General features: G+C 38.4%; 1 non-coding gene across 1 annotated transcript; it reads right to left on the minus strand.

The window, feature by feature from the left end:
• Positions 1–14,513: 14,513 nt before the first annotated feature.
• On the minus strand, positions 14,514–14,674 carry LOC116996119. The gene has a single exon (XR_004417872.1). It is a non-coding gene; the product is annotated as a U1 spliceosomal RNA (small nuclear RNA).
• Positions 14,675–25,643: the final 10,969 nt, after the last annotated feature.

The following is a 25,643-nucleotide window of genomic DNA, read 5'->3' on the forward strand; positions in this document are numbered from 1 at the left end:
AGGCTGTAGTACATCTGTTCAGATGTTCATGTACAAGCCATGTGTATGGGAAGTATACCTAATGAAGGCAGAATTCCAGGGATATTCTGAGCAATGGGAAACAAAGTACAGTACCTTGGTAGTTTCTGTTATTGTTTGGACTTGATTTGAAAATAAAGTTGCAATCTTTTGATCATATATACTGTAAAATATTATTGTACAGCCATAAATACTTTTTTCCTGCCTTAAGAAAAATTATGGGCTATTTTCCAGATGTATTGTAACATAATGGGCATGGCATCAAAAGACAAGATCAATGACTACAAAAAAAAACATGTATTTTTTTTTTATAAGTTAAATAACTTGACAAGTTTGAATGGGAATGTGAACACATCTAAGGTAAGATTTTAATATGAAGTGGCCAACACACTGCACAGGGATTTGTTCCTTTAACAGATGTACTATCAGATATGTGAAATATTTCAATTTTGACAGAAAAGAATGGACTAAATCCTCATCTCAGTTACTGACTGGCTTCAGTTCCCATGGGATGGAATTTGGTGTGGTGAATTTAACAGGAAACAATAGACCAAGCAGTCTCATTGCCTGTAAAAATTAAACACTGTATTTTCATAACTTGGGAGTTATGTAAGGAATATCTCAGAGGCATGGTTGTAAGAGCTCCACATTCTGCAAGCACTCTTTGAAGGATAAGGCCAAATGATAATTGCCTCCAGAACTTGGGAAGTGTACAGATCTCAAATAATTACAATCCCCAGAGCATGATAATCCCCAACTGCATGAGCAGTTTGGAGGTGGTTTAATGCACTTTTGGAGAGAAGATCTGGGGGGAGATGGAGCAGGGAAGGGAGGAGGCCTTTGCACAGCCAAGTTTAATCATTCTTGCTCTGTGTGCACATGCTTGTCCTTAAGTAGTTAAGCACCTTGTTCCCCTGAAAGACCCTAAAGTAGAAGTAGGTCAGATATACCCGTACCACTCACGTGCACAAGATTAAATACACCCCAGCATTTTCAGGAGTAGAAATTTAGTTGTAACCACCTTCAACCTCACTAGATTTTCTGCTTTTCCATCAGCAAAAATATGTACACTTTGGTCAAGCAGGACAGTGAAAATTGCATACACACCCTTCTATGTGTATATTGGCTGAAGGAGATCTCAGCCCAGAGCACTGTATCCTATTTATAACTAGCTCCTTTTAAATTTAATAAAACACACATATTTGAAAAAATTATTAAAACATTAATGCAGCTGATAGAGGAGCTCTCATAGCTGGTGAGGACTGGGAACAGGATATAGACAGAAAAATTCATAACAGCCCAGTCTCCATCTTTGTCTTGCTTGGTAATTCTTCCCAGACAACCGAGACACCACGCCTGCAGCTCTGGGGCCACCTGTGTTCTACCTCGTGTTTCCCCTAGATTCAGAGCTAACTTGCTCATGACTGGAAAGTGACAGTGGAAGAAAACTGTAAAGTGAGATTTTGAAGAAGGATTTGAAGTACGCAAGCAGGAAACAGAACTGACTGGAAGAGAGCTGTAGGAATTGGAAAGAAACATAATAGCAAAAAGAAGACTTCTGTCTGCAAGCCCTGAGTCCCAAGAGAGGCAGATCTGCAGCACAAGAGAGTCACTGCTCAAGGTTCCAACAGGCAGAGCATGTGCAAATGTAGATTTTCTTCAGAAGAGCTCTATCCTGACTCTGTGTACCATTAGGTGTGCTCCAGGAGGACATTAACAGGATTAGCTTCCTGCAAAAGAAATTCAGTCAAGCTGTGTAGTCCAAGACTTGCAGCTCGATTGGAGGACCACTGGTGGTGATGATGGGAATGTTTTCTCCAAAAAGATTCTCTGATCCAAACTGGCCGGACATGAGAAACACGACACTGCACAGGCAGGGTGACCAGACAAAAAGAGCTTTGCTGGAATTTTGAGCAGGGAAGAGCTCTTTGATCTCCATGTGGGTGTAAATTAGGCATTCATGCAGACCATTAAATCAACTCATAGCCCTGCTAGACCATGTCCCACAACTAGGTATGCAGCCCATGCTTTCAGTATTCTATATCCCCGTACTCTCTGGATGTGAAGGAACTTTTGGAGTTGGCTTCATATGTATGGTTTTGCTTCTGTCTCATATATATCATATCAGAGTTCTTTAGATGCACTTAAAACCCAAATAAAGATACAAGTCTTCAGTGCAGGGAATAAATAAGCCTCTAGACTGAGTCTTAGCACTGGACAGCATTTCCATATACTCTTATAGAGAAATATCCTTTTAGCTAAAATAAAATCACCAAGCTGATTCTGTGTGTTGTCCTTTAAGGTGATGCAAGAAGTAATTTGAGATATTTCCTGGAGAGGTAGTCCCATCTTCTTATGTTGCTCTCTACAGGGCTGGCATCACAGTAAAATCAAGTTTTGATGAAATGTTTTGCCTATCTTTTACACACATACTTTCTGAGCTCTGATCTCAGAGACAGAAGCCAATTATTTCCAAGGCTTACTCTACTGTGGGCAGTCAACACATACTGAAGAGATGGAGCCAGACTCCATCACAGCAACAGAGCACCACTGCTGGATTCCTGTAAGACCAAGTGTAACCTGGACTATCAGACAGAAAGGAGGGAGATGCAAAATGGAAGACAAGCCTTCTGCTTCCTCCTGTGTTCATGCTGGGAGGATGACTGGTGAATATAGGCTGTCTTCTCAGGCCATCACCAATGCCACTCATGGCCTGTGGAAGAGTAAAGCCCCAGCTCAGGAGCAGCCAGAGTGCCTGCTGGGGCATGCAGGACCCTATGTGTCTGCCAGACTCAAATGAAAATGGCAACAGCTTAAGTCCCCCAGGCCACTTTTAAAGAGCAAGGTAGATATCTGTGTAATATCTAATTAAAATAATTAAGCTTTAAGAGTAAATTACTACATAATAATTCATTTCCTGCAAGAGATGTAGCCTCTGTTCTTCTTTTCCATTTAATTCATCTATCTGCTTTTTGGCCTGTGCTTAGCAACAGAGGTCAGTCCTTGACTCTGCTATATCAATGGTCATTTCCCATTGGCTTTCAGAGAACTTGGGGTCTTCCTGCCTTTATCAAAGAAAAGAAAGCATAAAGACTCAAGTAAAAGATAAAGATATTAATTAGTCGTAAAGCTGACTATTTACTAATGCAAATAAGCTGTTGTTCTGGAGATACAAATCCATCCAGAATTATTGAAAGATAGTTTCTGAGAAAATCTACTCCATCAATACCAATGGGCAGAGGTGCAGAAATTTAGTTCCTGTTTGTGATCACACCTCTGAAATGTAACACAAGCTGCAACATGCAAACAGGCAAGGGCAGCCCAGAGTGTTATATCAGGGTGCTTGTCCCACATGCAAAGTGGCAGTCAGTTATCACCCTGCCTGTCAAGCCATGAAGCGTCTAAGGTGTGGCTCTTCCTGAATTTCAGAACACAAACAAAATAGTGACCAAATATAGTGGCAGGATCCTCCTTGGCTACCAAACACCATCCTGTTCCAAAGCACATGATTTTTTTTCCCCTAATCTGCAGGTTCATTCATCGCTGTACCATTCGAGTTTCATGCTGTTATAACTCTGTTAGCACCAGGTCGATAGAAACTCCGATCGCCTGCTGATACCAAAAAAAAGCACACATCTTTCCAGTAACATAAAACCAAGTTTTGTTCTGCAGTTTTTTCCAAACAAGCTGTTCCACTGAATTCAAGTGCATGACAGCTCTGTAAATTAAGGGCTACTTGGCAGCAAAGTCCTAGAAAAGTTAAATAAAATACAGTATTAAAAGTCAAAAGTTGTTTACATAAAGCAGGTGGGGTTTTTTTCTTCCCTTCCTTCTACATTATTTAGCTCTTGATTTTTTATGTACTTGTATTTGTTGTACATTTCTTTTGCAAACAGCATAACAGGGAAAGATGAAAAAAAAGAAAAAGAAAGTCAATTTCCATTCAAATCCAGGATATTCTACCACACTCAAGAGGGATACCCATTAATTTTAAAATCAATAAAAGAAGAGTTGTCTTGTGGGTTGCATTTAGCCATTTCAGCTGAAAGCAACAAATGAACGGCTAAAAACAGCTGAATCCAGTAGAATGTAAATAAGAGATCCTTGCCAAATCTTTCCTGGTTACAAAATACTCTACCAGTTTTAAAGATTTCATTGCGATACCTTTGTACTTTATTTATAAGGCTTTCAGTAAGCCACTCCCTTTCCATATTTGTTTGAGCTTATGCCTGTATTCCCATGATTAGTGCAGAACAAATCTAGGTGAAAGGTTGATCCTCCTTCACACCAACATTCATCTGAATTTTTTTCCTTTTCCTGAAGATATATTTTTAAATCAGCAACTGAAATCTTAGAATAACTCAAGCAAAATATTTGAAGTTCTGCTGAAGTTTTTATTTCTTCAGAAAAAAAAGGCATTTTTCACAGAGCACTTTAACTGCACACTGTATCTCAAAGACCTTGCTCTAATGAGCTTCTGTGAAGTTTCCAAATGAGGAAAAACTTTTCTTGCTTTTCTCATTTCTCCAGTGGACTGAGAATTCTTTGAATCAGAGTAAAGAGACCGACTATTTGGCTATCTTTTCTCTCCATCAGTGATATCTGTGCAGCACTGGATGCACTCCCAAAGTCCTGCCTGAACATATTCCAGGCTGAGCTGTGCAGGACTTAGGAGGGGTTCTCTGAACGCAGTCTCTCCTCGGCACCTTCGCTGGGAAAGCATAAATGCGTTCCCAGGGTGTTACACAACTTTGCCGCAGGTAAAGCATGAGATACCGAGTGGGAATGGTAATTAGAAAAAATTCGAAACTGAGTGACCTTCCCTCAGCACCAACATGCCACATAGTACTAGTTTTGTCCTGACATGTGAGGCACTTCTCTTCTGTATCTAATCCAGGAATCACTTTACATTTCATGAATCTACATGCAATATGAGTCAGATATAAACAGAATTGCCCAACCCTTTAAAAAATTCCATTACACTTACTCTTCCTGCCAATTCAAGTGAAAGTTTTAGGCAGAGCAGGTGGCCTACAAGTCACCAAACTTTTTCCTCTGGCATGAGAGGCTGGGATGAGACAGTGGGGATTACAATACACATGCAGACATCACCAGCCGCATTTGCTCAGCCCGGTCCTGCAGAGAGCCCTTTTCAGGTCTCTGACACAGTCCAGTCTCTAGTTGGCATGGTCCTTTTTAGGCACCAGTCTCACTGAGACTCACCAAGGATGTGTTTCAGGTGTCTCTTTGTTCCTTGCTCTCATGGTACAGGGCTGGCCAGGCAGCTACAGAGTTGAGGAGCTTCCCTTGCTGGATTACACCACTCCAACAGATACACATCTAGAGCTGTGTAGCTTAAAAAAAGAGCAAATCCCTATTAACTATATGTTCTTTTTTCTCTCTCTTTTCTTTTTCTTTTTTTTTCCCAAATCTCATATTTCCTGCCCACCCTAGACCTCCACTGAAATGGAATGAGCTATTTGATTGGCATCTCCTCTTTTACTACAAAAAAAAAGAAGCAATGAGGGGATTTACAGATACAGCCTTGCAGATACCTCTCAGTTTCACAGACAAGCTGAAAGAAAACAGGAATGTTTTGTTTGTGAAAATACAGGATAAAATACGTTGTTTTCAAGTCCTTGATGCTGAACTGTGAAAGAAGCATATATTCACTTGCCCTGTACTGCACAAGCTGCTGAGTTTCTAACCAGAAGAGAAGACTGGCTGATATACACCAGAGAGGTGAATTCAAAATAAAGAAAGTTCAGAAAAATTAAACTAAAATAAAATTAAATTAAAAATTAGATGTTTTTAGAAAAAATAGGTTCATAGGGTTAGAATAATATAGCTATGCCCTCCACCTAGTTCCCCCTGAAGTGCTTGCTTGCTTGCTGGCTAGTTACTGCCCTCCTCCCCCACTATAAAACAAAACAAAAAAATCTTTATCTCCAGCCTCACTTCAGTGACTCACACCAAAAACATACCCTTTTACTTCCCTGAACTTCTGAGGAATTTAGAAGTGCAATCCTCAAAGCCCCAAGGGAAGTTTGGCATTTCATAATAGCCCAGGAGCCCCACCTGAGGTATGAGGAATGCTTTGAAAACATGCCTGTGATTAATTAATTAACATATTGGTATGTAACTAGCTTTATAACCCTCCACCTAATGTTTCAGCTTAGAGCTGCCTGTGCCTGTCACAGACACTGTGTGGACGGATGCCATTATCTTGTAAAGAATAATGCATTTTACGTCTAAGTAAACACAACAATGTAACATAGATACAGCAGCTTGAATTAAGGATTAATTACAGTGATTCGTAGTGCTTAAAGAGTAGGCAGTTTACAAAGCAAGGAAGCAATTACTTTTAAAGACAGGGGTTTTTTGCTTCAACATTTCTGAGCGGTTGCATCATTCTTACTCCTGACAACAAAGGCAAGATCAGCAGAATCAAACACAACCTCACCTGGGAGAGTCTCAGCTCAGGCCTTAACATCTCTCTGCTCTCCCAAGAGCAGTGAGGGCTCGCTCTCCCCACGTCATGCTGGAGCCCTCCATGCTCAGTTCCCATGGGTTATGGTTGGTGTCCTAGCCCGGACCCAGGGCACAGTGCCCAGTGGGCACCAATGGCAGGGAGCCGAGAGGTGATGGATAATTGTCCCAGCAGCCTTATGTACTGTGCAACTCTGTGGATAACATGATTCAGGTAGTCCTCAGATTTAGGCCCTGTGCAGTCTGTCCTATCAGCTAAGGAACACAGCTCCATTGTTTAATGTGTAGAAAAAGAGGATTGCTCAAAAAGCGGGAGTTAAATTAAACCTTCCTTGAAGTGTTAACTAAGTTACTTGGTTAACCAGTGTATTTTTGAATGTTTCTGGTTATTTAGGTAAGCATAAAATCCACGTGACCATAGCAAAATATAATCAATATACTTAAGCACAAATCCTCTTTCCCCCCTTTCATCTGCTAGAACAACCTGCTTGTTGCATATCAGAGGGTCTTAGGCAAGTACAAAATCAAAAGAAAGAGTTTTGTATTTGACCTTGAGGGTGAGGAGGTTCATGGTCATCCATACATCTCTGGGAACACATTTCACCATGCAGCTTTACCTGTCTCCTTTGCTTGTGGCTTCCCCATGCTGGCTGACAGTTTTACTGTTGCAAGGCCACTGACGGCAAAGGGACGCTTCATCAAAGGCAGCACTGGCACATCTTCGACAAGCTATCCAGGTGGGATTTGGGGGTTATTTTCCATCAGCTGCAAGGGCAGGGTCAGTTATCAATCAGTGATGGTTCTGAATGCTAGTAAGATCTATCACCTCCAAGTCCTTGAAGAGGAATTCACGCAAAGTTGAGAGCAGTTGTCCCTTTTCTTTATTTTCTGATTTGTGTGGTGGTATTTGCTTTGATTTGACTGTAGACAGCAAACCCCCTGAAAAACTTTTTGTGAATGTCCCATGAATCAGTGGAAAGCTCATTTGTATTTAGTTTTCCAGGTTAAATCATGGAAGAAAGTAGTAAGCAGCACAGGATTCCCTTCTGGAAATGGTGTGATATCTGGATCTTGCAATCACATTCATCAAAGGCAGTTGCTCTTCTAGTGATGAGTGAGATACAAGATGAACATCAAAACTGGATTAGTGTTCACAAATAAAACCATGAGATAAAAAATTCTGATGGAAAACAAACAAGTGGGATTCTGTTTAGGGAAAAAAAATACAGGAAATAACTGCTAAATCCTTTGAGAGAGAATAGCCTTACTAGGAAAGACTGAGTTGATACTGAGTGTTAAAATGTTTATAAGCCTGAAAACTTATAATTCTGCCCTGTTAGTACAGAGTTAGGATATGCTGATATTGCTCAGATATCTGGAGATATCTGAGATCTGGATACCTCAATACCAGAATGACAGCTACAAATTTGAAGGAATTCAGCAAAGTGCAACAGTGGAGATAAAAAACATACAGAGTCTAATATAAGTTGAAAGAGGAAAGCTTGGGGGCAAAAGAAAACAAAACAAGTAACTCTTACAAAATATTTTAAAAGTGTGACCAGCAATGAATTAAATTGTTTAGATTGCTATGCTAAGTAAAGTGTAAGTATGAATATTAATCTATCCTACTCGTTGTATTGCCAAAGGAATACATTGAATGCTAAAGAAACCATTGTGTACTCAGTAGTTTCATCTGGAGGTGGAAATTAGGAAACTGATTTGTTTCAAATCCACAGTTGCTGTGTTTGTTCTCCACTTTTTTTACAAGCTAGTGTAATTTTTTACTCTAGAATAGCATCATGATAACATGCTGAATTGCTTCCCCAAAAGATTTTGCTCTGTCTGGATATACATATAAAGTAGCCAAGAAACAAAGAGTGGATGCTTTTTTCTGCTGATTAAGCATCTGTCATTTCCATTTTTCTCACTTCTCCACAGTTTTCCAAACTATTCTATGTGTATTCTAGGAGTTACTGTGTTTTCTCTCAGCAACAAAAGCATTACAACCACAGCCAATGTCATGGATGCTAAAGACTCAAGCATGTCCTGCACAAGTGAGTCTTGACCCAGCAATTCGTTGTGGACCATGAGAATTATCCCACACCACTGCAGGTGGTCAAGTTTTGCTCATGATTATGTGGCTGTTGCTAGACTTGAAGACTTGTTGCATTTGTAACCAGAGCCCTATAACCTTGACAGGATCATAATTCACAGGCTAATCAAAAATAGCTGATGACAGCATTTGTTGTTTAAGGAAGAAAATTGCCTTTGAAGGCCATTTCCACCCATTGGATTTCATTAAGTAACACTGAGACATTTTTGTGAGCACCTGTAAATTTCATCCTGCACCTTTCTAATGCATAAACTTCATTCTTTCACAAAGGGATGATGAGTGAGAAAAAGGTATCTGACAGAAATTCTAGAATCTGTTTTTCTCATAATCCCTTAAAATTTTCACAGTCAATGTTACAGCTGGAGTCAACAAGACACAGCTGACTCAAAATATCTAGGATGATTGTATATTTATTACACTCTTCATAACTTTTATTCTTACTGCATGGTACAAAACAGTGAGATTTCAGTAAGAATCATCTACAAAACTGTTACATTTACCATTTAAGATTCTCAGTTAGTTTTGGAAAGGTTAAAGGAAAAATTTGACCATAAATAACAATCATGGTTATGCAATATCTATAATACTCACACAATGCTAATAAGCTGTATAAACTGTTTATATATTTGTGTAGAAATCTAGACATAAAGGGGTCATTGAAACGCAAATTCAGTAGCACTGTTTGCTACCATCCTCCTTCTTGGAAAAAGTTGCTTACTTATATAAAGATCAGGTTTGGTTTTTTGGGTTTATTTTGTCAAATATATGGCTAACAAACACAATGAGAAATTCCAGTCTCAATTACACTTCTTCCACTCAGCTTCCCTTGACAAAAGTTAACCTAATACAGTTACACTACCTGTTAATCATAGTTTAAATCCTGCATAAATGCTTTATAAAATTTTGTGGTTCTTAGTTGAGGAAAAATACTTTTGCAACCAAGAGGAATCAGATTTGCAAACTGCAGTCGTATAGTTATATGTAGTATAGTTATTTGTTACAGATACAAAATAGTCCAAATTCTAAATTAGGAGCCTTGATTTAGAAAGAAGATGTGTACCAAAAGAGACAAAGACTCAAGAACTTGCTTATTATTTTCAACCTCTCAGATTGTAGTATGATTTCAGCTGTGGGTGCCAACACATTTTCTCAGTTGTTTGGTGGCTGAAGTGGGGTGTGGGTTTGGTGGTCTCTGCTGAGCAGATGGCCACAGCCAGAAACTGCCCCTGCAGGTGGCCATGATTTGTGCATTCATTCAAGAGCAATGAGACCATCTACAAAGTCACTCCATTCTCTCCTGAGTGCATGGTACTGACCCTTTCACTGGCTCTGCCCAGGCTCCACTTCTCCCATGGCAAAATTCACTGGAGGCAATTCACGGCAAGATTTGCACTGATTTCACACCCCATGAATGTGTTACACCTCAGCTTCAGAGATTAAAACTATCAACCTTATGTTTTCCATCACATCACCAGCATGTAAACAGGAAATAAGGATGTTAAATTAAGGGCCATAGGAACAAAACTCCAGGTGGGGTATGATCCTGTGCAGGCATCTTCTTTGGCATCCCACCCTTCTAGTGTTACAGGGACACCCCAGCACTTTGGGGCCAACAATACTTTGGCAGTATATAAAGCCTGATTTATACACAGCCAGCATTAATAAGATTGACCTGTTGAGCTGTCCATGTCTTACCAGTGGAAGTATTAATGGCTTACTTGTACATAGCAAGGAAACCCAGTTATGCCATTACTCCACACACAAGGCAGGTAACACGTTGCTGAGATGGGATTCTGTTCTATTCAATGATCTGACCTTTGTAAAAGAGAAAGAGCCCATTAGGAATTAATGTACTGCACATAGAAATGTCTGCTTGAATTCCTCTTTCACAGACATGTGTTTGGCGCCTGGGGTATTAACTTTCAGACTTTGTTTCTTTTTACTGTATATTCGTCTGCGTACTGTTGCCTACAAATGGGGTGCAGTAGAAAAACAAGCTGTGTTGCCTTTGCCCTTTCCCATTTCTCTTGGCTGAACAGGTCATTCATTCCTAAGATCATAAGTGACCTTAATAATTTCGTATATGAGGTGCCATAATCTAATGAGAATTTACGTTCAATTTTGGTCAGGGCTATAACCCATATTAAGTTTCTATTTATAAGTAACAGAAGATTATTTTTTTTTAATACTGCAGTAGGAATAAAACAAACAGCATTGTAATGAAGTCTCTGGAAAATGAGATGAAGATATTAAAAGCTTAGACAAAAAATAAAGGGAAATTATTGTTGTTTAATAAATATGCAATTGCTTCCAAAAATATTACATCCTTGTCTCATTCAGAGGTATATTATACGCTATTTTGATTAGGTATCTTGCATAAATTAAAAAAACCTCTCATTTTGCAGACACAAAAATGTAAGATATTTTCAGAAGGATCTGAGTCACAAACCATCCAAAAGATAGTTTTAATCATAATAAAAAAAAATCAATGTGAGCAATGACCCATACAATTCTGAAAACTATTCATAAAACAGAAATTACTGAACTTCTTCAGAAATAATATATCTCTCACTTCAGATATGAACATACCCTTAGGTTCAATCCAGTAATTTTTTTTTAACATAGCTGAGAATATGTTTTGATTCTACATCTTTCTCTGTGTTCCAGTGTGCCTTTGGCAGTTATACTCCTTTATTACTATTTTGCAAGAATAAACATGCAGTTTTCTATTTCGACACTAGTAGGTTACAATGCTCAAGGCAGACATTAATGATTATGTAACTTGAAATATACATATATATATATATATATATATAAAACTTGTTTGGAAAACAGTAACTAGCAACCACTAGTACCTATGCATAATGCATATTATATTCATGTGTATAATGCACAGTCTTTCAATATTAAGCAAAAAATAATTTCAGTAGTGTGATGTAAGTACTTACACATTATAAAATAAAGGAAGTTGGAAAGAACACTCTTATGTGAATACCCTGCAGAAAAGAGTAAATGGCAGGAGAATACTTGGAGCAAAAGTCATTTTGCCGTCTTTTAACATGACAGCAACTGTGTGTCCACATATGCACAGCCACTCAGGGCGGAAAAGTGGAGATTAAAAGCTCCTGTGCATGAATACATGCGGACAATGATGTTAACACTAGTCACTCAGAAGGGGATAAAGAGGCCATGGATGAAAAAAGGATGAGAATTTTGTTAGCACCATTATTCTCATGTATTCACTAGCACCAGACCTTGTAAGGCTTTGAGAGCAAAATTCCTTATTCTGCATGCATGGTCAAAAAAGACTCACACAGACCATAATAAACATGTAACATTCTAAGAGTTAAATTACTCACCTTACTGAGATGGATATTACTGGAGATTATGTATTTTGGGAAAAACAAAGATATAAACTGATATTCGTCTACACTGAACACAAATAGAGTGATTTTCTCTGTCTGGGACAGCTGTGGATCATGAAAACATTAAATAATTCATCACATTAAACCATTATCTCTCCTCTTCTAGGAAAGATGAAGGTGAATTTCCTTATTTCCATCTCTTCCTTGCTTTTACCTACAGCAACAGGTGAGCAAAGCCCCAGACCAAGAAAATTTGACACATCGTTCTACTAAAATCACTTCAGTATACTATTTGATCCTAATTAGTTCATAGTTACATTACAGATACTTGACCAGCAAGTTGCCTTACTTTTACTTGATAACAGTGAGTAGGAACGTCACAACAAGCACACAGATGAAACTTCTCATAGCTATGGGTATAAATCCCAAACTTTGTGTTCTATTAATACACTTTTAAACTGATTACCTCTATTCAAGTTGATTTCCAATTTTAATCACCTAGGTTTTAAATCAGCTGTCCCCAAGGAAGATTGTGACAGCTCATTTACTTCCTCTTCAAACAAAAACCAGACAGCCCTTTCTCTTCACAGACAGGTAATACGACTGATCCATTATTTTGTAAAACTGTTCTATGAAAGCAATAAGATTTGGACATGCTTAGAGGGAAAGAAAAATCACTGAAAGAATGATTCCAACCAGCTCCATGAACCATCACCATGTTCCTCTGTGTTCCCTACAAGTGGTTCGCCTTCTTCTCAGAAGACCAGTAGAAAACATAAGGAAGGGAGGGAGGGAAGGAAGGGAGGGAGGGAAGGAAGGGAAGGAAGGGAAGGAAGGGATGGAAGGGAAGGAAGGGATGGAAGGGAAGGAGGGGAGTTAGTTTGGTGGCCAGTTATGATACTGGGACTCTAGGCAGCAGGTGTCAGGTGTCACTCCTGTGCTCTGTCAAAGGCTTTCTAAATGATCTTGGCTTAGATAATCCTAAATCCCTCTGGTCTCCAAGCCCATGAATTACACAGGGATAACAGCAACACCACCTCTGTGAACCCACAGAGATAGTTTCCAGTGAAATAGCTATTTTGTAGTAAGCCCACATCAAGCACCAAGGACAGTGATGACCTCATACACAGGTTGACAGTGCTGCATCGTGTTGATAATGATGATGACAATGCAGTTGCTGCTCAACGACTTTCTGCGCAATAGCATCAATTTCTTACAGAGATCAGGTTAACCTTGTGCATTTCTTCAGTCCCAAATAAATCCTAGGATTCTGTCTTTCCTGCCACCTAATCACATAGGTCCCTATGCCTTTGTCAGCAGAGTTCTTCAGTACGCTATCTATGTCGTGCATGTGATCCAAAGCCACCAGCAGCTGCTCTATGACCCATGGCCTCTGATACCTGCAGTGCCACTGTGCACATTTCCAGGGGCTGTGTGGCACATGCACACACTCCCTACTACAGGAGTAAGTAATGGAGGAAGTATTGCAGCAGATGTTTCACTAGGAGGAGAAGCCCTGTTACGCAATAGCTTAGCAATTGCAGATGATAAGGAAAACCTGCTCCCAGATGCCAAGCAAGCACAAACCCACCTCTGCCATCTCTCAAAGTTGGCCTGAAGCAGGAGGCAAAGCCATGCTGCAGTAAGGGTGTTACTCCTGAAGCAGTCACGCTGCATATGGCTGAAGTGATGATCCTGTAGTTTGAGTGTGAGAAAGAGCCTGTGTGAGTCTCCAGTACAGGGTCATATACTGGCCAGAAAAGCAGGACACTTGAGTTTCCAAACCTGTTCCAAGTACAAAAATGTGCAAACAGCTTTGTGTTTGCTGTGGTAGAAGGGCAGGTGAAGCAAATCTCAAGTACTCACATACACTCACACTGCTGTGTGTACATAAATGTGTCCTAACAAAAAGCAGTCGCTACATATCATTCTTGTCTAATCAGGCTAACAACACTGAGGAAGATTTCTCACTGGAGGAAGGCTCCACCTACAATCCAGAGATACCTCCAAAGCTGAATAAAGAAATGGGGCCGTAAACAAAATAATAATAATAATAATAATAATAATAATAATAATAATAATAATAATAATAATAATAATAATAATAATAATAATAATAATAATAATAATAATGTGAAAAGAGCAAGGACAAGTGATCAGAAGTCTGAAATGGCTTCAAATAAAGAAATTACCAAATTACTCAGGACTTTAGCCATTCCTCAGATGACTGAGGAATGTTCCAGAAATGTTAAAATCACAAGTGTCATGGAGAGGGTAGTCTGGCACTGATTTTGTATTCATCTACCAATTCAAAAATGAGCACTATCAAATGAAGCTCCAAATAAGAATTCAAACTCAACTAAAAGGTGTCGTTCTCATTAAACTGGTGCAATTCCTTGCAAGGAACATCAAAGATGCTAAAAGTTGATATGGTCTTAAGCAGCAACCAAAATGCCTCTTCTATTTTTTCCAAATGCAGGCATTCACTTGAGTTTGCGGTAGTTTGGAGGTAGGAATATTTTTTAATTCAGGATAAAGAACAAAAGCAATTTCCCACATCACAAATTTTAAAGCCGAGTTCCCTGGTTCTGGGGAAGTTGCAGATGTCAGACTACTTGAAGTGCTAGTAATGAGGCTCCCTCCCAAAAACCACCTTCAGGATCTGAATGCCTCTCTGCCAGATAAGTATCACAGACACCATATTGGGTGGTGTGAATCCTTGCTCTGACCTGGCATAGCCGTTCTCATGTTCACCCAGCGCCATGGTATCTCTGTTGATTATCAGAGTCTACTGATATTGACTATTCACATCAGCTTGTTTCACTATCTAACTCCACACACGCCCCTGCTTTGGCACCCACTCGTTAGGCATCACTTACCTAGAAGGTGTACGGCAGCTGCAGGTTTGAGTGCCACAAGCCTGTTGAAGCTGACACTTAGAGACAGCTCCACAGTGCTCAGTAGCAGCCCAAGGTCTGAAAAATGGGCACAGTTAGCCTGTTAAGGTACTAAGCTGGGAGCCTGGACATCATATAGAGTGGAGACTGGCATTCCTGAGGAACAAGCTAAGGGGAATTTGAGTGGGAAATTACTTTCAGGTAGCCAATAGGAGATAATTTTATTATAAGGAATACCCTAAAGACCATCCTCTTTGGAGCTTAGACACAATAAATGTTTCCAATTAATAAAAATGCAGATCCTAAAAGGCAAATGAGCCTTGAACAAGATATAGCTGCTGAAATAAACATTCTGAATAATACTCAACTGCCCATGATCTTGTACCTTTGAAAGTTACCCAGGTTTTATAATCTTTCTCCTTAGCTTACTTCTATCGAGATTGCATAGGAACTGTCAATGGGGTATTTTGGATCTCATCCTTAACTCAAATATGTCTTGAAAGGAGAATTTGTTAGCTAAAGAGAAAAAGTCTGATGAAAACTTAATTAAAGCACGTGGAAATAACTTCATTGGGTGTCCTACTCTGGGAATACGTGAACCTTATGGAGTTTGAGGTTTTGTGAACCTAAGGGATTTTTAAACTCTCTGAGGGCTTACAAAATGAATTTAATTTCTTTTTACTCTGTCATTTAAACTCATATTTTATGTTATTTCATATAAGGATAATTCAATATTTTTAAAACCACAAAAAATGTTTTTCTAGCTACAGACAATGTGCAATGTATTAAGGACAGAACAGCCTCCAAGTCAAAGGTTTGGCACAGTCTCAGTCCTAAACAGACATAACTACAAAAATTGGAATTTTTTTCTCTGCTGCTTTCCCAGTGTGTCTCTTTCTTTTTCACACTGTCAGCTGACTCCTTTCTCTTGTTGTTTTTCATCACATATACTTGTCTTCGCCCTTTTTGCTAGTCATCCTTACAGATATAAGTAAAATGTGCTCCCAGTAACGCTGAAATCAACATCAAAATTTTAATGAACAATATTTCAGCAGGTTTGAAATCTGTCAGAATGATTTAGCCCATGTCTAATAAGAACAAGATGTCCATGGATTATTTCCAGCACTCTCTCTTGTAAGTTTATCGCTTCTGATTCAGAAGCACTGCATTTTGAACAACACCAGGCCAAACCTTCAAACAGGATTCATGCAAATAAAAATTTAAATTTGTTTGGGTGTCATCATGCTCCCATTTGCATTCACTTACCACTGATATGCAAATATGTGCAATGATGACAGAACTGATAAGGCTAAGAAGCTAATTTTAACTAAATACATAAACAATTCAATGGTTGTGAATAACTTAGAAATCAGAATATTTTTTTACAAATTTGAGAGAAGTGTAAACAGTTTATGGGGATTTCTTTAAGAAAAAAATCAAAAATCAACAAAATAAACAATTCAATGGTTGTGAATAACTTAGAAATCAGAATATTTTTTTACAAATTTGAGAGAAGTGTAAACAGTTTATGGGGATTTCTTTAAGAAAAAAATCAAAAATCAACACAGGTATGTATCAGTAAAGTACTCAGCATAAATATTGAGCATTCTCCTCATCAGAAACACAGTTGAAATACTGGCTTATTCAGCTACTCTGAAGCAACAGCCCAACCTTCAGGGCCACCAATCACCAGCTGCAGGAGGAATTTTAAACCCAGCTTCTGTTATGTGGCACATCATTAGTAGTGGTACACGCCTCAAATCTTAACCCTCCTCATGCAGAATCACCTTAAAATCTAAGAGGGTTATTTGATATTATTCATCCTAGGGCACTGGATTGACATCATAATGTTTGCATGAAAGATGGATCAAGAGTCTCTGGTTTTTAACTGGCTTCCTTCCTTTGAGACAGGTAATTCAAAGTCCAACAGTATCTTCCATGTTGATGAAAACTTGAACACTTATAAAGCAAGGTAATTTCCAAAGAATAGTAAATAATGTGCTATTAGAGGCATAAATTTCACAAAACCCACTTTTTACAGAAAGAGCAAACAGAAGGTGTGTTCTCATATCAGCAAGTGCTCTTGTACCCAAGCCTGGTTGCACAGTGGATGCAGTTTATTCATTCTTTCTTTCTTGTGTCACAAAATGTAGAGCAGTTCACAGGCTGCAGTGATTAAAATTTCCGTATTTTGAAACACTGCAACTGCTTCTCCAGATTGTAAAATAAAATCCTTTTCTTGTGGCCCAATGCAGAGCATCCCAATGCAGACCAGCAGATGATCAGAAACGTTTGTACTGATTTTTAGCACACTTTATTTTAGACTTGTGTACATCTAGAAGCATTTGCTGCATCAAAACTATGCAGAAACCAAGTAAGTAGATTTTGGATCTGAATTTACTTTTTGTTGCATTTTGAACAACATAGGTCAATTCTTAGCCTGCAGTTTTTTTAAATTACAGTGATAACCTCTCTGTTACTGACAGCAGTGTTAGCATTTGCCTCTTGCTGTGTTGCCTGGAAGTCCTCAGCAGAAATCAGGATTCTGCCTGTCCAGATGCTGCAAACAGGATGCCATGAAGAAAATCAGTATTAACTGTGATTATTAAAGTCAGCTGTAACCAGAACCATAGCTTAAAGGAAAATTTTGAAAAATCTTAGACCCACAGTCAAAGTAGCTGCTCCAGCCACTTCTGTGGTAATTGCTTAGCCTGAATTTTTGAAACCCTTAGTTGCTAACTCTGGCTTTAAATTGGATCCTCTCTTCCTGTTAAAATCCCAAGACACAGAATCAACAGAAACAATGAAGGAGAAGAGGATGTTATTCTCCTTCATAAAGTATTGGCTGAACACACAATATGGGTAGAGGCTGCACTAAAATATAAGCAAACCACAGTTCTGTATATTGCAGGCAGCAAACTACTTCTAAAAAATAATTTCTTTTTCTCTAGAAGCAGGAGGCTGTAAGTGCAAACAAATGCTAAAACTACTATGAACAAAACAGGAAGAACTAGGGGGAAAAATAAGGGAGTAGTCTGTCAAATATCTAAACACCATCTTGCATTGGTGTACTTGCACAACTTCAAGTCCCTTTATTATTATGAAACGAACATAGATTATTTCCTTTACAAATATGACAGTCAGAGTATTTCTGTATTTCTATATAAAAGGTCCCTTTCCTTTACAAAATACCATGACTCCAGTAAACAAACAATAGAGTTTTATTAAATCATTACCCAACCTCACATGCAAAGCAATAAAACTTGTGATAAATTGCCCTTGCTCCATAAAGTCTCCCATAAATAAATGTCTTTTGACAATAAAGAAGCATTATCCCCTATCCCCCCCACTGAACTTCTGATAGTTTTGCAGTATTTCTGTGCTACAATGAATCTACAGCAGACTAGAGGTGAGGGCACAGAGTTCACAAAATACGAAACAAAATGCTTACATTGTAAATTCCTCTGTACCCACAGCTACAAGAGACATGTAGCAGCTTGCTACTTTGCAGCAGGAGAACCTACAACGCATATGCAAGATAACGAAAAAAACCCAAACATTAAACATTTTAACAACTCGATATTGCAAGTTGTTGAGGCACCACCAATGATTTCCACTGGAACATTTGAGCTTAAAAATAAGAACGTGCTTGAGAGTTTATCTGAGCGAAAGCCAGAGAACTGAACTTCTTACAGCTTTGTATTTCTCCTCATTTGAAAGCACAGGGATGATCATGACACTTTCCTCAGTTTCTTGAATTAGTTGATGTGGTCTAGATCTAAGCAAGTTAGAACAACATGCTTTTCTTTTCACTTAAAACTCCACAATATTTTACCTGTGTGCCTAAATACTTTAAAGAAAACCCCTTCTCTGTCTAACCTGAAAGGAATTCATTGACACATTATTATATTTCATTAAATTACAGGGGGTATTTTGAGTGTGATTTACTATGTGTTTCATCTGATTGCATTTGTACTCCCTTGACTTTTTAATCAAAAGGGGAAATAAACTCGTCTATGGCGAAAACATGACACAATTACCAACTCTGAATTACCATCTATGATGAACTTTTTTTACCCAGGTTTTACAACTGTTGGGACTTATCTTCCTGGCACAGAGATGTCATCATGTTTATGAACCCATGTTTTCTTTTTCTTGCCTCAGCTTCCGTTCTGGCTTTAGCTGAGCAGCTTAATCTTGGACTTTCCCCATTGCTTCCTGTGGTAAATCGGTGTTGCTGACAACTCCTTGCTGATCTCTTAACCTCTACCATACATGTTTCCTCCATACTGCATAGCCATTATTAAAATATTTTCTTGGAAACATTTTGTCATTTAACTATGATTATTGCTTGTGTTATAGGTAATCTCAAATGTTCTCTTTATCAAATTACTGGGATTCTGTAGCAGCAGGAACTTCACACATACAGGAAGATACAGTACCAAAGAAGTCACTGTTGTCCAGATTATACAGGGTTTAAAACATCACCTGAAAGGACATGACTATCACCAATGAACAAAGCTGCAATGGTTTTCACACTCCTGGCCAGGTCAAAACAACTGCTTTGTAAGAGCAATTTTTGCAGATACTAAAATGATAATTCAATGCTTTACTTCTTAAGTTTCTAACTAGAACATTTTAAATGCAAGTGACCACAATAATTAGATTTAATACATCATAGACAGTGTTCTTCGGATCTGAAAGTCAAGGACAAAATTTGGATGCTCTTGTTTTGTCATGTTGGAAAGCATAATAAATGCACATATTTTCAGGTCATTTGTTTTTGAAAAGTTGAAAAAAACCAAAAAAATAAAGTCACACATGTACCCAGTCATCTTCAGTCTTCCAAATATTTCTAGAACACTTTAACATATTTATTCTACAATAATTTTAGACATTATTGTCTCAGTGATTGCTTCCCTTGTCACTGGCTTCTACAGCAAAACCAGTTTAAGAGACCTGGGTTTCTCCTCTTTCACCACACCAGTCTGCTGTCCCCACAGCAATCCTCATGGAGCTGTTAGTGAGGCTCTTTGAGGGGGTGAATTGCAGAAAAGGTCTAGATCATGAGAAAGCCTGAGAGGGCAATTCATTGTGGTGTAGGGGCAGGAATGAGAGATGAGCAGAAGAGGCACGTGCAAGGAGGCAGGATTCCTTGAGCTGGCACCATCTTCTTAACACAGACTGATATCCTGAGAAATACCCTCCAGTGGCTGGGGAGCAGCTGTGCAGAGGTGTGAAAAACTGCTCCAAGTCTCTATAAAACCTTAGAGGAGGTAAGAAGTCACCATGGTTTTAGCAATAGTTGTGACTTCCAAAGCCAAGTTAATCACAGGCATTAAAATAGGTTACAAACTTATCCTCCCCCACCCCAAAGCCTAAAAATCACAGCTAAAAAATACCTCCTTTTCTTGGGAATTTTCTTTCTTGCTTCTTTAGATGTTCTGATGCTGCTTTTTCACTGATTCTGCTGTCACCTCACACTTTTTTTCTTAATTGAAAAAGGCACTGAAGGTGAAGCTAGATTTAAGGAAAGGCCTGTCAGATAAACTTCTCTAGCTGTGGCACATTCAGAGTCAGTGGTTACCTGTACAGACTTCCCCAAGCTGCTCTATCAGCCCTCCATCCCAGGTGAGGTTCCACTGCATGCACAGCCTCCTACAACCCAGTTCTGTCAAATTTGATTCAGGGGTTATTTTTTGTGTTCTAATCTCCCACTAGGAAGTATTTAAAGTCACTCAAATAATTTTGACAGAATAAGTTAGTCAGTAACCAGACATTCAGTAACCAGACATTCAGTTCTGATGGAGACTGGAGCTAGGTAGGGAGACAAATGTTTACAGCTAGAAGAAAGTTTCAGGCAGATGAAAAAAGCCTGTGCATGTCAGTCACAGATGCCACAAATAGGTTGGCTAGCCACATATGGGCTAACAAAATCAGGCCCAACCCTTCAGTTACTACTAACTCATGCTTTTCAGTCAGTCAACAGAACCTGGTACTCAGCAAGAAGTAGAAAAGAATGTTCCAGTACAAACAGGATCTGGGTTTGGGGGTAAAAGATGGAAGAGTGACAACAAAAAGAACTCTGAACTTTCATTTACACATCACAAAGTGGGAGAGAAAAAAAAAAAAGTATTCATCTAAGTTTCAACTTTTTCATTTCAACAATATCGCTTGAAATGCAAAATAACAGCTCTGAATGAGAGTTGCAAAAATATGGGGCAAGTTAGTCTCTTAGGGTACACATTTCCTAACTTTAATAAACCATGAAGAGACCACTGCCTTATCTTATTGTCTTGGATTTCTCAATTTCCTTTTTCCATTAAATATGCTTCTGTTGTGGTCATATGTCACTGATTTGGTAACTGCATTTGCTCTCTTTCAAACTAGTCTTGTATTGAGCAAACCTTGAGTTAAATCCAGGTCCATCCATTCAAACTGTGGCTGTGCCAGAACTCAGTGCTTTTAATGCCCAAAATCACTTATTAATTATTCTAATGTTTGGGATACTATTGAATGATTCTGATTTTATTATGCTGATGCAATGCAGTGTCACTCAGACAAGAAGAATATCAACATAAAGCAAAGAAATGCTTTATATCAGGCTGTATTGTTGTTCACTGAGTAACACAGCAGCAAGAATCAGCCTCTAGGAATCAATTATTTCTTAAGGGAAAATTACCTGGTCGATGCATCATTTTTTAAGGCAATTTTTCCATGCCTTACTCCTTTCAAAGGAAATCCAGGGCTATACTTTAGAAACCATGTAATACATAGCAGGTGTGGTGTTTGGTAACTTTACTTCCATTAAATAAGCAAGTACTTATAAAGAGCCATTGCAAAAATCTGAGTTTGGTCTCAGGAATCCTGTCATGCCATGCCAATAACAAAGGAGTTATGTATAAGTGTGCATTATTTTTGCTGCTAATTTCAAGGCTGATGACAGCAAAACATATTAAAATGTTTCCTTGTGGATCTCAACTGTTTCATATGCTGAGCTGGATGACAGAAAGGGTACATACAGCTCAAAATATTTATTTCCTTGTAACTGGCCTTGGAAAAGAGTGCAATAATTGTTAGCAAGAACAGCAAACTCATCTTTATCATGAGTTTGGATAAGGAAAGATTTTACAGGAAGCTCTAAGAAAGAAAGAAAGGCAATTTTCACAACAAAATATATTCTCAAAGACCATTCTTGTGTTGTATCTATTCATTGGAAATTTTTGAAAAAAACAAATGTAACAGAAAGGTAGTTTAAAACACGTGGAATTAAAAAATGTACTGTGAAGCTGAAATATATCTGGTGGCTTATTTTCACAGAGAAGCAGTGATGAAAGCAAAAAAACCTTGTCAATATTTTTTGAGAAAAATACAATTTCCTAATGAAACATGCCATTTATAGCATTCAAGTGAGGGGGAAAATTAAATCTATGCTTTTAAAAGGGAAAATTAACAAGATTTTCCATGAATGGGAAAACTTAAACACTACATGGTTTACTCTGACAACTACAACAGCTTTGACTCCTGAATGTTTGTCCCAACAATACTCCTACTTCCTGCTCCTATTTCTAACTCTTTCTTCCTTTCCCCCAGTTAAGACTTTTTTTTTTCTTTTTAGAGAAACTAGGCCAAACTGAATTTAATTTTTCACAAAACAGTTTAAATTATGATATTTTTTTAAGTTCTAATATGTTTACACAGAGATAATTTCTACATCCAGAAGCAGAAAGATATAGGGACCCGAGCAAATATAACTCTCCAGGTTCTGTTGAAGGGCCATTGATGCTTCAGGCCATTGCCATTTTGGCTTTGGGCTTTAAGGGGACCCTCATCAGCACTGCTGCTGAAGGGACTCAGACCTCCCCAGATCTGGATGGTTTGACACAATTTCACTTGAGCTTGCTCAAGTCATGGCCTATCAGTAGGATAACCATCTGTCCACACCACACCTGTCCTGTGAGCTGCAGCAATGAAGAGTCACTGATCAGGACATTCCATACCCATTACATTTTACCACACTTGTACCAGATACGGCACTTTCGGTATTTTCACGAATGGTTTGCACAATGGAATTAGTAGCGCTCATATCAGGTGTGCAGAGGATGCAGTGCTTGGAAAAGCTGTAAGACCTATGCAGACCATAGGATTAGAGCTCAGAAGGATGAAGGAAGAAATAGGCAGGATGCATCACCAAAATAAGATGCATGTGGTCATTAAACAAATGAAATGTATTTCACTACAGACAAATCCAAAGCATAGACTTGGGAATAACTGACTGAACAAACATAACACGGGGACAAATGCACAGCAGTTCTAGAAATGGGATCAGAGGTGGCAATGGGTGACAGAAAAACAATGCCACAAGCTTGCAAGAAAAGTATCATCCTCAGAAAGGGTCAGTAGAAGGACTGTCTTCAGTCTGAACATTATTTCCAGGTACGTTGGGAATGAAATGGTGGGAGAACAGAGGAAAACAGAGAGAGTTCCCTGAGCCTGGGAAACACTGAAAAGACCAGGTTCTTTACCACCTACAAATGAGAAGACTGTGGGAAGACATGATAATGGTCTTAAGATGTGTAAAAGGTGACTGCGGAGACCAGACAGTAGTGGATTTAAATTACAACAGAGGGAGAGCCAGACTAATCTCTGCCAAGAATGATTTAGTCATCCATGTCCTGAGAACAGAGGATGAACTAGATGTCTTTTAAGAGTTACATTGTTTTCTATGACTCTTTTAATGTAACCTTCAATAAAATCTTTTAATTGCTCCAGAAGCAAAACACAAACATTCTTGCACATTTGGAGCCTTCTTGCCTTCTTTTTCAGTGTAGGTTTAACTTAACCTAATACATCCCAACTGAAAATTCCTACCTCCAAATTTTAAAAATAAAAAAAAAGGAAAATATGTCTACACCAACTGTGGGAAAAGGTAGAAAGTAGAAACATGATTTCTTAGGAAAGAATAATTTTTTAAAATTTTTTTATAAATTAAAAATAAAACAAATGAAGAGAGGAAACGGTAACAAGATGATTGCTCACAACATTCATGATTCTTAATGCCTAACAGCATATATGAATATTATAGGAAAGACCTATAAGAATTTACTTCAAGACAAAATGAATCAACAAGATGTAGCAAAATAACTATTTTGTCAACAGACACAACATTTTAGGATAAAGTATTTACCTCAATCTTCAAAGTAACAGTTTTTCCCACTGATGATTTTTAGCTACAGAGTTAGAAGAGATTAATTATTATAACTATTTTACTACCACCCACCAAAGGAAGGAGACTGGATCCTTAGGCTTCCAATTAACCAGAACCTGTCTCTATCTCTGGATTGTCAAATTTGGCAGAAGAAAAGAAGTTAAAGCCTTGTGTCAAACACTTCTCTTGTACAGAAAGAACATCTCTGTCGCTGACTTCATTCATATGTGCACAAGCACAGGAAGTCACACTCAGGCTTTTTAATTTAGAGGAAGAATTGCACAGACAGTTTGGAGTAAAGTCTGTGATCAGCCACAGGCAATGTGTCTACTAGCAGAAAATACACCTCAGTGTGGACTCTGCCTTGCAGAGTGGCAGCATTCAATGATGGTCAATATCTGCACCTTATTTACACAACTGTTATCTTATGAGAGACCCACCCCATTAGAGCATCTCATGCTTTGCAACTGTGAAGGACAAATTTTACAATTTGATTTTGATAAACATTCAAAGTAAACATTGAAACAAAAGTCAGGAAGACATACACAGTAGAAAATATGCTTAAGAGTCAGGTGGAAAAATGGAAGGGAGGAAGGGAGGAAGGGAGGAAGGGAGGAAGGGAGGAAGGGAGGAAGGAAGGAAGGAAGGAAGGAAGGAAGGAAGGAAGGAAGGAAGGAAGGAAGGAAGGAAGGAAGGAAGGAAGGAAGGAAGGAAGGAAGGAAGGAAGGAAGGAAGGAAGGAAGGAAGGAAGGAAGGAAGGAAGGAAGGAAGGAAGGAAGGAAGGAAGGAAGGAAGGAAGGAAGGAAGGAAGGAAGGAAGGAAGGAAGGAAGGAAGGAAGGAAGGCCAAAATGGAGTTAATGGAGCAGGAATTTCAGATTTGCATAGGCAAAAAAAAAAAAATATATATATATATATATTACTAATTGGTTGACCATGCTCCTGTGTAACTTAAAGCACATAAATAAGTTTAAATGGCACTGTAATTATTTACTACATCTGAAATATGGAATATCTTCTTCAATAATAAATAATATACTATCAAAAAGATCAGCAGAAATACAGGAAGACCAAAGGTTAGTTATTAATGTTGCATTTTCATTGGAAAGAAGAGATTTATAAAATGAGAAAGACAAGTATATCACTTACTGCCCACATAGTTTTTTATTTATAGGCCTGAAGAACAGTGAAATACTACACTTAAGAATGCCTATGTTGTTATGAAAGCCTATGTCACCTCATCTCAGCAAACTTTTACATTATTTGCCTATATATTTAGGCACAGTATTAACACTATCTAACTGTAGAAATTAATCAAAATTATTAGAAAAAAAAAATTTAAATTCCAGAGTTCCTACCCTTTATCTTTTCAATTTGCCTGGCATAAGCAACACTTGTTCAATTGTCAGAAGAATACAGAGTTCTGTTAGTCTTCACTCTCTTGCAGCTTCAGTAGTTCTAAAGGTAGTATTTGTATTTGAATATTTAAACAGAAAGTTTAAAATTTTTTACCCAGTACTGGGCATGAGAAAATCTGAACTTGGGTCCTAATCTT

The sequence above is a fragment of the Catharus ustulatus genome, chromosome 4 (assembly GCF_009819885.2).
Source record: "Catharus ustulatus isolate bCatUst1 chromosome 4, bCatUst1.pri.v2, whole genome shotgun sequence".
In the NCBI taxonomy this organism is placed as follows: domain Eukaryota; kingdom Metazoa; phylum Chordata; class Aves; order Passeriformes; family Turdidae; genus Catharus; species Catharus ustulatus.